Raw genomic sequence first — 13,803 nt, 5'->3', positions numbered from 1 at the left:
TTTTAGGTGGAATATTCCTTTTAACCAGCCCCTCAGGCCTCTTTGAGGATTTTGGATGGAATACTCGGTTAAAGCAACATTTTAGGTGCATGTCCAAGGATTTCTGGTGGAATGTTCCTTTAAGGTCGATGTTTGAGGACCTTGTAGGAGGAATACTTCCTGAAACCAACCCTTTAGGTCAACATTCAATGATTTAAGGTGGAATATTCCTTTAAATCAACCGAAATTTCATGTTTTGATCATTATCAAGTGAGAAACCTCAATCCAGACTCCTCATAATGACATTTGAGATTTATGCTGCTGTTATTTGTTTAGTCCAGACTAAATGACAATCCACAACTGTAATTTTATTTCAGGACTTGGTTATTAAATGTCAAAACAATCCACGTGACTCTAAAAACTCAACAGCTTTACAAACTCTGAGATTAAACTCTCCACAAGGATCCAAAATAAGCTGGATTCTACTTTGGAACCAGTTTGACATGTTCAGGCATTCTTTGTATGAAAACTCAGAGATTTCAGTTATCAGAAGGTGGTTTTCAACTTTCTTTGTTAACTTTCTGCTTCAACTTTAAACTAAATTTCCTTGACTAAGCCAGCCGTCTGGACTTCCAGTAAGCTGTGTTCCTATTGGCTGTCCAGGTGGCTGCTTGGTGTTATCAGGAACACCTGAGCAGCTCAGTGTCTTCCTGCTTTATTTAGCTGCAGCCAAACATTTCCTCTGCTTCTGTTCACCACTGAACTGCAGCTTCCAGCAGTAAAATCGTCTTTAATGTGTTTCTTGGTGTGTTTTAGGGCTTTGTACTGGATAGTTGTCTTGGTAAATGTGGTTCTTTAGCCACAGTGAGCACATGGTCCTAATGTGTGCAGTGATTAGTGGATTTGGTGCAGGTGAGCTGTGTCTTTATCTTGGCTGTAGTGAGTCTTTAGAGGTTTTTGGTCAGACACATTCTGTATTCTTGTTTGTGAACCAGCATTGGTTGTCCAGAAGGTAAGAGTTCCTGTCCTGATTCTCTGTTTAAAGAGGTTCTCTGGTAGGCTGCAGGAGACTTTAGCGTTTGGGTTGTGCGAGTTTGGTTTTTGTACGGTTTCATTTGGATGTCTATCTTGAGGCCCCTCCATGTGGGTTAGTGAGGTTTTCTGTAACAGTTCTTCAAAGCAACCTGCAGCAAAAGAGACTTTGAGAGTTTTTAGGAAGTTCTGGAGAGCAGACTTTAGAGCAGCAGAAACATTTGTCAGCAGTTTGAGCAGGAGAAGGTGAGCTTCAGAGTAGAAATGAGACAGAAACCTTCTTGACCCGTGTGGTGAGGTCCTGTACCAAGAGTTAGAGCAGGTTGTGAAGAGTCTGTAGTTCTTTGGTCTGAAAGCACAAGAAGAGTCGACTCATTAAAGGAGAAAACAGGAGATATTGTTCTTCTTCTGTCGCTCAGCAGTTTCCTTAGACTGAATATCAAGTTCATATTTTAAATGATTCCCCATGTGAGCCCAAGAAGACTTCAATAAACTCCCTCCATCCCCTGGACACAACATATTTTATTACGATGTTAAATCTTTTTTTTGTTGAGTTTTAATCATAGTTGTAGCACAGTTTTTTTTTTCTCTGTGCTTGTTTAGTTTTGTCATCTGTGTGAAAGGTGCTAAACAAATAAAGTTGAATTGATAAAATGAATAATTGATTAACTCATGATTGTGACAACAGAAGTATTTTCATTGTGATTTAAGGGTTTGCTTCATGTTTAAGGTTGGGGTTAAAATCTTGACAGAAAAAAAGATTAAAGAAATAAACTACGTTTTTTTAAAAAAAGCAATTAAATCAAAAGAAAAAAGCATTTAATACAACAAAACTTTTAAAAAGAAAATTAAACATTAAATAAAATTAAATTATACTAAACAGATGAAATATTTAATTAGATAATTAAACAGAAGATACAAAACATGTAATTATGAAATTAAACAAAATTTTTTAAACAAAAATATTAAACATTAAAGGTGAAATATTTTAGATAAACATTTAAAAAATACAATTAAACAAGAAGAATATTAAACATTTAAAAAATGCAAAATATTTTAATTAGATTATTAAACCTTTAAAAAGACAAAACATTTAATTAAGAAATTAAATGTTTAATTAGAAAATTAAATCTTGAAGACAATAAAATTTTAAATAGGAATTAAACAAAATACAATGAAGCATTTAAAAAGAAAATTAAACATTAAAAGGTGGTACAACATTTAAAAAGAAAAATCTTAAAGTTTTAATTGAAAAATTAAACACGGGGAGAGAAAAGGAAATTTTTCAAACAAGCCGATAAAATGTTTGAAAAAACAAACGTTAAAAAGACAAAACATTTTGAAATGCAATCAGACATTAGAAAAGAATAAAAGGTGAGAAAAGAGCAAAACTAAACATTTAAGAAGAATCAAACTAAAGACAAAACATTTGAAAAGACACCAGTTAAATTTTAGAAGGTCAAATTAAGCAGAAGAGACAATAAAACGATCAAAAGAGCAAAAACAGATAAAGGTCTTGAAGTGTTTTCTAGTCTGAAATGAAAACATCAAGTTGTTTCTTCAAACGTTTCCTATTTCTATGTTCTTGGTTTGATTGTGGACAGATTTACTAAGAACTCATTTAAGAAAACTGATTTCCAGATAAAGTCTACTAGTAGTTGAAGGCATTTATCAAACTAATGTTACTTTCTGATCTCCACAAACTTTACTGTTCAGTGAAGAGAATCAAAGTTTGTTGAGGATTTCTAAAAAACCCACAGGTGAAAGTCTGAGAAGAACTCAGATCAATGGTCTAAATGTGAAATGAAGACTCATGGTCACAAGTTTTAAGTCTTCTGTTAACCAGAAAGTTCAAACTAACAGAGAAGTACTGAGAAACTTTTAAAACTTCAGTCCTCAGACTGTCTAAAGGTTCAAACTAACAGAGAAATACTCAGGAACTTCGAAGATTTCAGTCCTTGGACTGTCTGAAGGTTCAAACTAACAGAGAACTACTGAGGAACTTTGAAGATATCAGTCCTTGGACTGTGTGAAAGTTCAATCCAACAGAGAACTACTGTGGGACTTAGAAAATTTCAGCCCTCAGACTGTGTGAAAGCTCAGGTCCTGAGGACTCGGGAGGTGTGGAGGCTTTGAAAAGTCTTGGAACTGAGGGTTCAACCCTCCAGCACAAAGGCAGAAGTCCAACCTCCTGAGAAAAACGGTCGAGAAAAGAGAAAGTAAAAAAAAAAACTCGAAAACGACAAAAAATAGATGATAAATGCGCAAAAAAAAGTAAATTTAGTATCTGAGCGAATAGCTCAGGGGAAAAGAAGACAGACTACCAAGTGGAAGGTCGCAGGTTCGAGACCCGCCACCGGCAGTTTTCTTTCTTTGTCTTTGTCAGAATTTTGAGAAAATTTAAGAAGTGTCTGGTCTTGAACCAGCGACCTGCAGCTCCATAGGCAAATCCTTAACTCACTGAGCTACAGATCAGATAAAAAGAAATAATTTCGTCGTCCCTTTGGCATCGTAGTTCCTGAAGTGACTGCATAGGTGGAGCCAAGGCGGAGTCTGGGTGGAGTCAGGGCGGAGAGTAGGCGGGGAGGTGGGTGGCGGCCTCCCCCCTCTACTCCCCCACCTCCCCCCACCACCCACCACACCTTCCCCCGCCCGACGAGTTCTTCGAGTCGCCACGAGTTCTTCGAGTCTCGACAGGTTTTCCCGAGTTTCTTGAGTTTCCACGAGGTCCGAGGCAGGACAAGTTGTCATGCAGAGATGTTGAAGTCGGCCAGGATGGAGTGACTTTTTACAGCGACTAGAAGGACGACGACTAGAAGAGCAGGTCTTTAACCACCATCCATAAAATCCATGGAGTCGGCTCCAGAGAAATGAAGGGAGGTCAACTTTTATCAACCTCCATCCAGCTAGTCAACTTGATATCTTTACTTTGAGATTTTTAGCACCACAAACCTCACACTTTATTATGATTTATTAGGACTTTAATGGAATCCACCAGCAGATTTAGTTTGTTGAGAAACTTTATTCTTGTCGTCATGGGACTGCAGTATTTAAAACTGTTCCTTCTATTTGACCTCATGTTTATTAGTTTTAGTGGAGAAAGTTATTATAGTAGTCGATTAGTCTCTTAAAATCCAAATAATAAATTGGATTAGTCAAGAGCTTTAAATTTCTTACTTTGTCATATTTTAAATGACAAAAAAATATAAAAATAAAGCGTCAAGACAATTTGACCTGTAATTGGCGTTACATAAATAAAATTGAATTAAAATTGTATGTATCTTGTAATGGAGTAATTCAGCCATATATGTTGGAAAACACATTTTCTTTGTCCATTAATCTGTTGATTGTTTTCTCCAGTAATTTATTTCTTGTTTTGGTTTATAAAATGTCAAACCCAAATATATTCAGTTTACTGTCATAAAAACCAAAAAGATTTATATTCATGATGCAGGAATCAGGCAGTTTTTCATTTTGTATCTTAGTTTAGTCAGAAAGATAGTTGATAATGTGTGAATTGTTGCAGCTTGTGAGCCGTAAAAGGTTTTAATCTTTGGGGCCGAGTGTCAAAAAACATTTCGAAACCAACACCAACAAAACACAACAAAGATTTGAACATCATTAAAGGGAAATCCAACTTTTGCATGACTGTGTAATTAAAGGACATTTATTTCCAACGTAAATGTGTGATATTCATCCTCTGGAGCTTTCTCTTCACATCGTCTTGCACCTGGACTGGTTTGGTTGGGAGCATGTGCAACAAACATTTGAAAAACTGCACTTTAACATCAATGAATGACACTGAAGTTTAATCTCTACATAAATGAGACTGAGTCTGGATGTGCTGCTCTGTCATTAACTCCTAAGTTTAGGGAAAGTTCAAACAAAAGAGGACAGTTCAGATAAGACTTCAGAATGAGTTAATTTTGAACAAACATCTCAGACTTTCTGAGCTTCAGCACCTATAGCAAGATATTTTAACAACAAGCAACTCAAGAGATCCAGAAGTTGGAGAGATTTAGTTTTAGCTGAGCCAAAGAACATGTGGGACGCTAACCTAGCAAACATTTCAGACTTTTCTCTGTGAATTCTGGGAAATAATTTCCTATTTAATGACAGAGCTACACATCTTAACTCAGTCTCATTAAAACAGACTCTAATTCAGTGTCATCCATCCATATTAAAGTGCAGTTACCCAAAATGTTTGTTGCATGAGCTCCAACAAAACCTGTCCAGGTAGAAGGCCACTTTGACAAACAGGAAGTGGAAGATTCCAAGCAGATTTATAGAAGGGGGAACCGGACTGTACTAAGTGTGGTCGAGTATAGAGGGGTGTCTGTGGGTTTTTAAGGCTGATAATGATTATTAGTGAGATGTTTGGAGTAGATAATCATTTGCAGTAAATGAAAGTATTTAAAATCTTGGAGTTAAACTTAGAAGAACGCAAACTCTAACAGAAAACTTTGTTGATACATTTTTGTTTTGTTTACAGATGTTAAGTTAAAGTAGTTTTATTTGTGACGTATAACCAATCAAATCACTCCAGAAGACAGAGAGACCACAGGTAGATAAAGGTTCAGAGCCAAAGTAGCACCATTTTAAAATTTATTTATTACTGTAAATCAGTAAAAAAATAAAATACTGATAATCAGTAAATCAGTCAGGCCACAATTACTGCAATTCTACAATGTATGTCTCTTTCCTCTGACTTGTTAGTTGTACAATATATGATGTATATGATGGCGTTTTTTCATACCGAAGGCTATACTGGGCCGCTGCACTCCTCCTCTGTTGTTTTCTGGATTGTACTCAGCTGCATGCCTTCGTCCACCCGGCCTCCGTTGACTCGTCCCGCCTGCCGTCTCTGGAGCTGAAGCTGGATTGGAACAGACCAAAGTACAGTCCAATCACGATGCCAGCTGCCTCTCAAAAGGCTCCTTCATCTGGCAGGTGGCAGCACTTCTTCTGAGGGGAAGCTGAGCTGGCCTGGCAGAACTTTGGAGATGTGTTCCAGTGGTTGGTGGATGTGTGGGGAGATAGAGAGGGACCTTTGAATTGTTCAGAAAGGAAAACAGGGAACCTGTTGGTAGTTTTAGTTTAGGGTGCTACTGCGGTGTGTTTTTGGGTTTTAAGAGGTGAACAGGAAGAGTTTTTTTTCCGTACTGATTTTCTTTTACTTTGTTCCTGGTTGGAATGCCCATCAATGTCAAGGTGAAGTTCAGTTTTTGTTCTGTTTATTTATTTTTATTTTACTAACACCAATTTGCTTTTAACCCTCTCGCATGCTATACTATGACGTCTTTTGGATGACATGCAATGCTATGATGTTTTTTGGACGACATGCTATACTATGATGTTTTTTGAGCAACATGCAATACTACGACGTTTTGTGAGCGACATGCTATACTATGTTTTTTGAGCAACATGCTATACTATGACGGTTTTTGAGCGACATGCTATACTATGACGTTTTGTGAGCGACATGCTATACTATGACAATTTTGAGCGACATGCTATGCTATGATGTTTGTTGAACGACATGCTATAATATGACGTTTTTTGAGCGACATGCTATACTATGATGTTTTTTGGACGACGTGCTATACTATGATGTTTTTTTAGGCAACATGCTATTCTATGACGTTTTTAGAGCGACATGCTATACTATGACATTTTTTGGACCAAAGGCTATTCTATGATATTTTTTGGACAACATGCTAAACTATGTCTTTTTTGGATGACGTGCTATGCTATGACGTTTTTTGGACCAAAGGCTATTCTATGACGTTTTCAGAGCGACATTCTATACTATGACATTTGTTGGGCGACACGCTATACCATAGGCTTTTTTAATTGACACGTTACTATGACATTTTTTTGTTTTAGTTTTTTTTTTTTAGTTTTTTAACAACATTTTATAAGAATTTGAACAGTTTTAAAAATTACTATACTTTTACTTGTGCAATGAAATATTATTCTATGGCATTTTTTAGACGACATATTATACGCTGATGTTTTCTTGAATAACATACTATTTTGACAATATACTGCACCATGACATTTTTTGAACCACATATCATACATGACAATTTTAGGCAACATCCTATCATTTTGTGCTTTTTGAACCACATAGTAACCTATGGGTTTTTTTTTCCGACATTCTATACTATGAACTACAGGCCATACTATTATTCTTGAAAAGTATACTATACTTTGACATTTTCTGAACTACATCCTATACTATGGCGTTATACACAGAGTGCTTTGGTTACATGTTGATTTATAATCTAGATTTTTTTCTGTTTTGTTTTTTGATGGGATTACCACAGACCTGACCGTGAACACCGTTGACACCCACCTGAGGGAGACGCTGCCTAAGATCTCAAGGCTGCTTGGTCGTGGTCTTTCTGGTCCTGCTCCAGAACGTCTTCATCAACTACGTCTTCTTTTGAAGAGGCCCTCAGATGCTGCAATCTCTGACCTTCAGGAGGAACTGCTACTTTCACTCTGTAACGAGACGGCGGTTATTTTAAGACCCAGCTCCGGGCGGCTTTGAGGGAAAGTTTAACATCCATCAAAACGGAACTACAGACGGCTAAATCTGAGCTGTCGGTCAGTATTTTAAACATCAAGTCCGACCTGGCTGCCCTAAAGCACGCTGTGGGTGAAACGGAAACTTCACTCTCCACATCACCGACGACATCGTCACACTCCAAAGCAGAGCACCTGTCTAGTGAACTTTTAAAAGTGGACTATAAATGTGAAGAATGTGAGCAGCAGCAGACTGTGAGCAGCGGAACAGATGTGATCAGAAAGAAATCATTTTCTTTTTTTTTTTCTGGTTGACTTGATGCTGTCAGATGCAGATGTTGGCCCTGATTCTGATCTTTCGGGATAAAAAGCTGCTTTTCCTTCACAGACTTTTCAGGAAATTATTCTCAGATTTTCTCTGCTATTTATATTTTTATTATCTGTGATTATTTCATTATTTCATTATGGTAAAATAAAGTTTGAGGCATAAAGACTCATTTAGTTATTTTATTCCTGAAATCTTTAATGTAGCAGAACTAAACTTCCATTTTCCTTCTTGTACTTCTGATACTAGAACTAAACGTGTCTTCAACACGGATCGTCTGGTTTTAATGAATCAGCAGCAACATCACAACAACAAATGAGACAATTTTCAACAAATTAATGAAACTGATGTCATTTAAAACTATCAGAGTCTGTTTTAGTGTCAAATTAAAGCTGATTACTGACAACTAGAACATTAACGTTACTGTTTTATTCACATTAAGTTTCCTGAATGTTACATTAACGTCAACCAGCCACAGTTTTATGAACTTAATGAACAACATTACAGGAACACAAAACACTTCAGCTGCTGACAGGAAACAACACAAACATCATTAGCTTGATGCTACATTTAGCTGCTAATCAGGACTGGTAGGCTAGCTCGGTTAGCATCGTTAATTCACATTAAAGCTAATATTCACTGGATGCTAACTCTCTTCTCTGGTCAACACACACAAATAAACTCCACCAACTCCTGGGGTTCACTGCTCACATTATATCTGACTCTGAAGTTGAACATAAAGTTCATTAAAACCGGCACCGATCAGTAAATTATCATTATTACCAACCAGCTGTTGGAGTCCTTCAGTGTCTTGTTGGTGCAATCAGCCAAAGGACTGAATTACTGAACTGAAAACTGATTAAAACAATACAACGGACAATAAAACTGTCTGTGGAAAATGTGCTGCTGCTCCACCGATAAATACCAACAATCTAAAACAAACTTGGAGGAAGTGTTGCTTTTAGTGATTATTTAATAAATAGCAAATATGAGGCTGTTATTTTTCTGGAAGTAAAAGGAAACGTTGCTTATCCGTAGTTTCGCTAACTTAACTTTAGCTGCACTTTCACCATGTTCTAACTGATAGATCAGGTTTTTTTATATTGAAATAGCTGCACTTCCTTTGTATGTTCGGTCGTTTCTTATGTTGCTGCTGTTCCATTGCAATTATATTTTAATAATATCACGTTGAATACAAAAAAAAGAATACAGATAATTGAAAAGAAAAAAATTGGCTCTGAAATACTCAATGAACTGATACATCATCTAGTGTTAAACTGAATAAGAATTCTTAATAATATAAAATGTAAGTGACTGAGCTGTATTAATTAAATCCAGATATTTCAAATTGAAAGAAACACAACATCGACTGAAAGATTTCAGTCAATTAATCCTTAAATTCATTTACCTAAGAAAACTATCCTTTAATGTCTTACCTTAAAATGACCTACAGTTTTAAAAAACATCATCCTTCCAGTAATAACAATAATGCTGCAGGTTCAGCTCCTCTCTTCATAATACAACTTGTCTTGTGACTGTTGAGTTATTACATTTCACTGTCAGCAACACATTATTTATTTCATCCATTTATTTCATGTGTTTACACATCTTTAGTTCACAATAGTTAAACAATGTAGTTTTTAAATGTGCAATAAAGATAATAATGAAGCTCTTGACCTGAATGTGTTGATGTTTTAATGCTGCATATCTGCTATATATAACGTGGACTTTTTAGATTGTATTTCTGCTCCAACAGCAGAGATGAAGTTAAAGGTGATAAATAGAACCCCTGAATACTAAGAACAGAGAACAATAAACAGCTGAAACAGTTGGTCTGTCCTTCTGTAAGTGAAAGCTAAACAGGAAGTGGCTCACTGAGGATGTCGTCCATTCAGTCTCCTCCTTCACATCCAGATGAGGTTTCACTTCTGGTGGCTTCACTCAGAAGATCCTCACAGTGAATATGAGACACCTGAGATGAAGACAGACGTCACAGTATCAGCATCAACAGCAGAGGTTCCTTTTAAAGTATCCCTGGAAAGATTTCCTCTGTCATATATAGTTTTCCAAGCACTGAAAGACAGGAAGGCCTGTAGTCACTTTAGCTTTGGAGGAGAGGATTTTATTATCCAGCTTATCTGTGCTGTAGTTTAAATATAATAACTGTAGTGTTCATCATTACTTTGGACATATTCTAGGAGGTTAGTTTTCCTATCTACACTGCAGAAATAAGTACTACAACAGGTGAATCAGTCATTAAACAACGTTAACCGTTATAGAGTAGATTTACTGTTTTCTCCAGTTTAACTTCAGAGACTCAGCAGCTATTCAGGACTACTGACAATACAGAACCTTAACCTTACTGTTTTAATCACATTTAGGTTTTCTAAACGTTACATTAATGTGAACCAGCGTCTCCACTGACAGTTTTATTAACTAAATGCACCACATTACACTGACACAACACACTTCAGCTGTTTACATGAGACTCAACACAAACATCGTTAGCTTAATGCTACGTTAGCTTAATGCTACGTTAGCTTTAATCAAGCTACGACTGAGCAGCTAGCTCGGTTAGCATCGCAAACATTAAAACTAATATTTACCGGATGCTAACTTTCTTCTCTGGTCAACACACACTGAAACAAACGCCACCAACATCTGGAGTGCATGGCACACATTCCTTCTGACACTAAAGCTGCATATAAAGTGCATTAAAAGCGGCACCGATATGAAAATAAACATTTACTTACTGAAGTATCAGAGTCCTTTCGGTGTCTGCTGGTAGAATCAGCCGAAGGCAGAAAACTGGTTAAAACAAGCCAACGGGCAGGAAAACTGTCTGTGGAAAAGGTTCTGCTGTTCCTCCGATAAATAAACCAACAGTTATTATATCAGAATTAATCCAAACGAGGAGAGTAGAGTCTCTGCTGCCTCCTCCATAGGACCTGTCAATCATTCCAGACCGGACTGTCAATGAAGTAGTCCCGCCCCCTGGCTTCGCAAAACTTTAACGCTCTATAAAAAAAATTCAGTATTGATTTATTTTAAGATCGGCCACCTGATCTCTCATTTTGACCATGAAAACTCACGAAAAAAAAATTGATATACAGCCAATGCACTGTACTTTGTTTGGCTCCACACTTGCTGATGACCACTTCCGGCCTCGGAAAACGAAAAAACGGACCTTTTTCGTTTCTGTTTCTTACTGATGTTATTTTATTTTATTTTATTTTATTGTTATTCTAAATATAAAATGAAAATCAAAGCATTTTTAAAAAATCGTACATCTCTTTTTGATCGTGAAAAGGAAAAACGCCTTTAATTTTTGTATTTTAAAACGAAAATCAAATAACCACTCGTTTTTTGTTTTTCAATACCCGTTTCAGAACGGAAAATCCAATTGCCAAATATACACGGACGAAATACACATGAAGTAATTTGCGTTTGTTTCAAACAGCAATCAAATGGTTAAACCACGAATCAAGACAAGAATGAAGACTTTCCTGAGTTTTGATTTTAAATGACAACAACACAGACTTTATAAGAAAGTCTACACACAGAATACAGTCTCTGGTCAAAAAGGTCTCCACATATTGTGGCCATCCTGCCACCATGTGGTCACAGATGTCATTGCTCCTTGTTTTGTGTAACTCTTACAAGTGAAATGATTGCATGAAAAAAGTGTAAAAAAAATATCATATTATATTCTCTTCTGTAATCTCAGCTACTGCAGATTTATTGATGAATTAGTTCTCTAACTGGATTTTTTATAGGTATTTAATTATGCCAAATTACAGTCTCAGCAGAAAGTGGTGATGTCAAACTGCAGTGCACTGAAGAAACTGTTGGACAGTGAACATGCAAAAAATCACTTTTAAATGATTCATTAAATAATTCATCCTTCACTGATTTTCATTTAAGAGACTTCGCTTAACAATTAAGATGTCACAGCGAGCTTTAAATATGAAACAGAGGGTTTACTGAGGCTGGTTTCATTAACTGCAGTGAGAACAACTTGTTTGTGTTTGATGCAGTAAATATTCAGACAGTGGCGGAAGCGGGGAGAGGCGGAGGGAGAAAGTAGAATGGGACAGTGTGTGAATCTCAGACAAGCTTGGTAACTGTTTGGCAGGCGATGAAGTCATCCTTCAAAACGCTGTTGAGGAGATGTGCCAGGGTGTTAGTGTAGGATCTGCAGTGAGATTTAAGAGTGGATAAACTGAGTGGAGGGTGGTAGTCATAGGTTGTAAACATTTTGTTTCTCAGTGGGGATTTTACAGCACATCAGCCAACACAACTCCTGTCTCTGAGGAATAGATGGGCAACAGATGAAGTTTATGAATGTTGACTTTGCAGACAAAAACAGCAACTTTATGGCTCAGTGAAAATTTGTAACACCAATAGAGAGGGTATCTGTATTTAGACACCCAATATATAGTTTATAGTACAGCTGAAAAAAAAATAGCCTAATATCTCTATGTATGGGTCACGTTTCTTTCTTCGCCACACCCTTCATGTCCATAATAAAACTGGACTTTAGATTGAGTAAAATGAAACTGCAAACAAAATGCATGTCAGTTACTGGAATACTCTGAGGAAGAGGAACTATTTTATGTTAATTCATTATCAATAAACTTCTGTCTTATCTAATGCGAAGCAGGGTTAATATTCCTGCACACAGATAAGATCCCTGGCACACATTTGGATCCGTCCAAATAGGCCAGATAGCAGGTGTGGCACACAATTGAGTTTAGTACAACTGATAAATATGAACTGAATAAGTTAAACTGAGCCATGCATGCTTTTAGGTGCCTTCCTTTTGAGACACAATATTAAAGGAAACCTTTAGTCTTTCACTGTCAAGAAGCAATTATTGATCTACAATATTGTAAATTATGTGTTAGACGGTGATAAATAGGCACAGAGTTTCAGAGAAACAGAACATTAGGATCAAAACACCAGCTAGAGTGTCACAGAGCAGCAGAGAACATAAAACCTTAATTGCTCACTCACTTAGGATGCCCTGGATAGAAATAATGTTTACAGTAATGATTGTGTGAGGAATGTGTACAGCAGCCGACTGATCACCTCATTTATGATTCTAACTCATTCAAAATCCAATTATATTTCTAAGACAGCAAGAACACAGTAAAGTGCTCACTCAATACCTAACATTGGCAATAGAAAAAAGAAGATTAAAATACAATATAATTAGTTATTTACTCTGTCAGTTCTAATAGATGGAAAATATGAACCTGAGAAATCACCAAACGGTCAACATGGTAAGTATTAAGAAACCTTTTCAAAACAAAACAAAAAAAATCAACCACAATTAACATATATTTCATATTACTGAAAAAAACACATTAATGAAAACAAGGGATGCATCCAGATTTATGTAATTTACTTAATGCGGTATCATTTCAGTTAACACACTCAATTAAAATGTACTAAACAGATGTAGATGTATGTTTGTGTACACACAGAGTTGTTATTTTCAGCTATATGAGCTCGCTCTGACGTCATCCTTTGCCTGTGACAGTAACTTTTCATTTTGTTTTCTATGTAAAGTGATAAGGTAAGCTGTGGGCTTCTGGTGAAAGTTCAGCCAATTCAATTCAATTTTATTTATATAGCACCAATTACAATTCAGACTGTCACAAGACGCTTCACAGAACCCAGATGGCCTGAACTCCCAGAGCAAATCCTAAGGCGACAGTGGCAAGAAAAAACTCCCTTACGGCCATCAGTGTCATGTTTATCCAAATTGTTATATCAGGGTTGCAAATGTTCATTTTGAAATATCCTGAGAGCATGTGCCTAATATAAGTCTGGTTTGCCTTAAATCTTAATGAATGAAAAAAATATATATTTCTATGTGCAGTACTAGTCTTTAATGTAGCATACCACTGTAAAAACAGGATTAGACGTAA

At 36.5% G+C, this 13,803-nt stretch overlaps 1 long non-coding RNA gene across 1 annotated transcript; it reads right to left on the bottom strand.

Moving 5' to 3' along the window:
• Positions 1-542: 542 nt before the first annotated feature.
• Positions 543-10,781, bottom strand: LOC129349198 (uncharacterized). The gene is made up of 4 exons (XR_008602096.1): positions 10,621-10,781; positions 7,370-7,518; positions 5,768-6,059; positions 543-1,360 (listed from the first exon to the last, which is right to left on the bottom strand). It is a non-coding gene; the product is annotated as an uncharacterized LOC129349198 (long non-coding RNA).
• Positions 10,782-13,803: the final 3,022 nt, after the last annotated feature.

This window comes from Amphiprion ocellaris, chromosome 6 (genome assembly GCF_022539595.1).
Source record: "Amphiprion ocellaris isolate individual 3 ecotype Okinawa chromosome 6, ASM2253959v1, whole genome shotgun sequence".
Taxonomy (NCBI): Eukaryota; Metazoa; Chordata; class Actinopteri; family Pomacentridae; genus Amphiprion; species Amphiprion ocellaris.
This window is presented reverse-complemented; position numbering and strand designations above follow the sequence as displayed.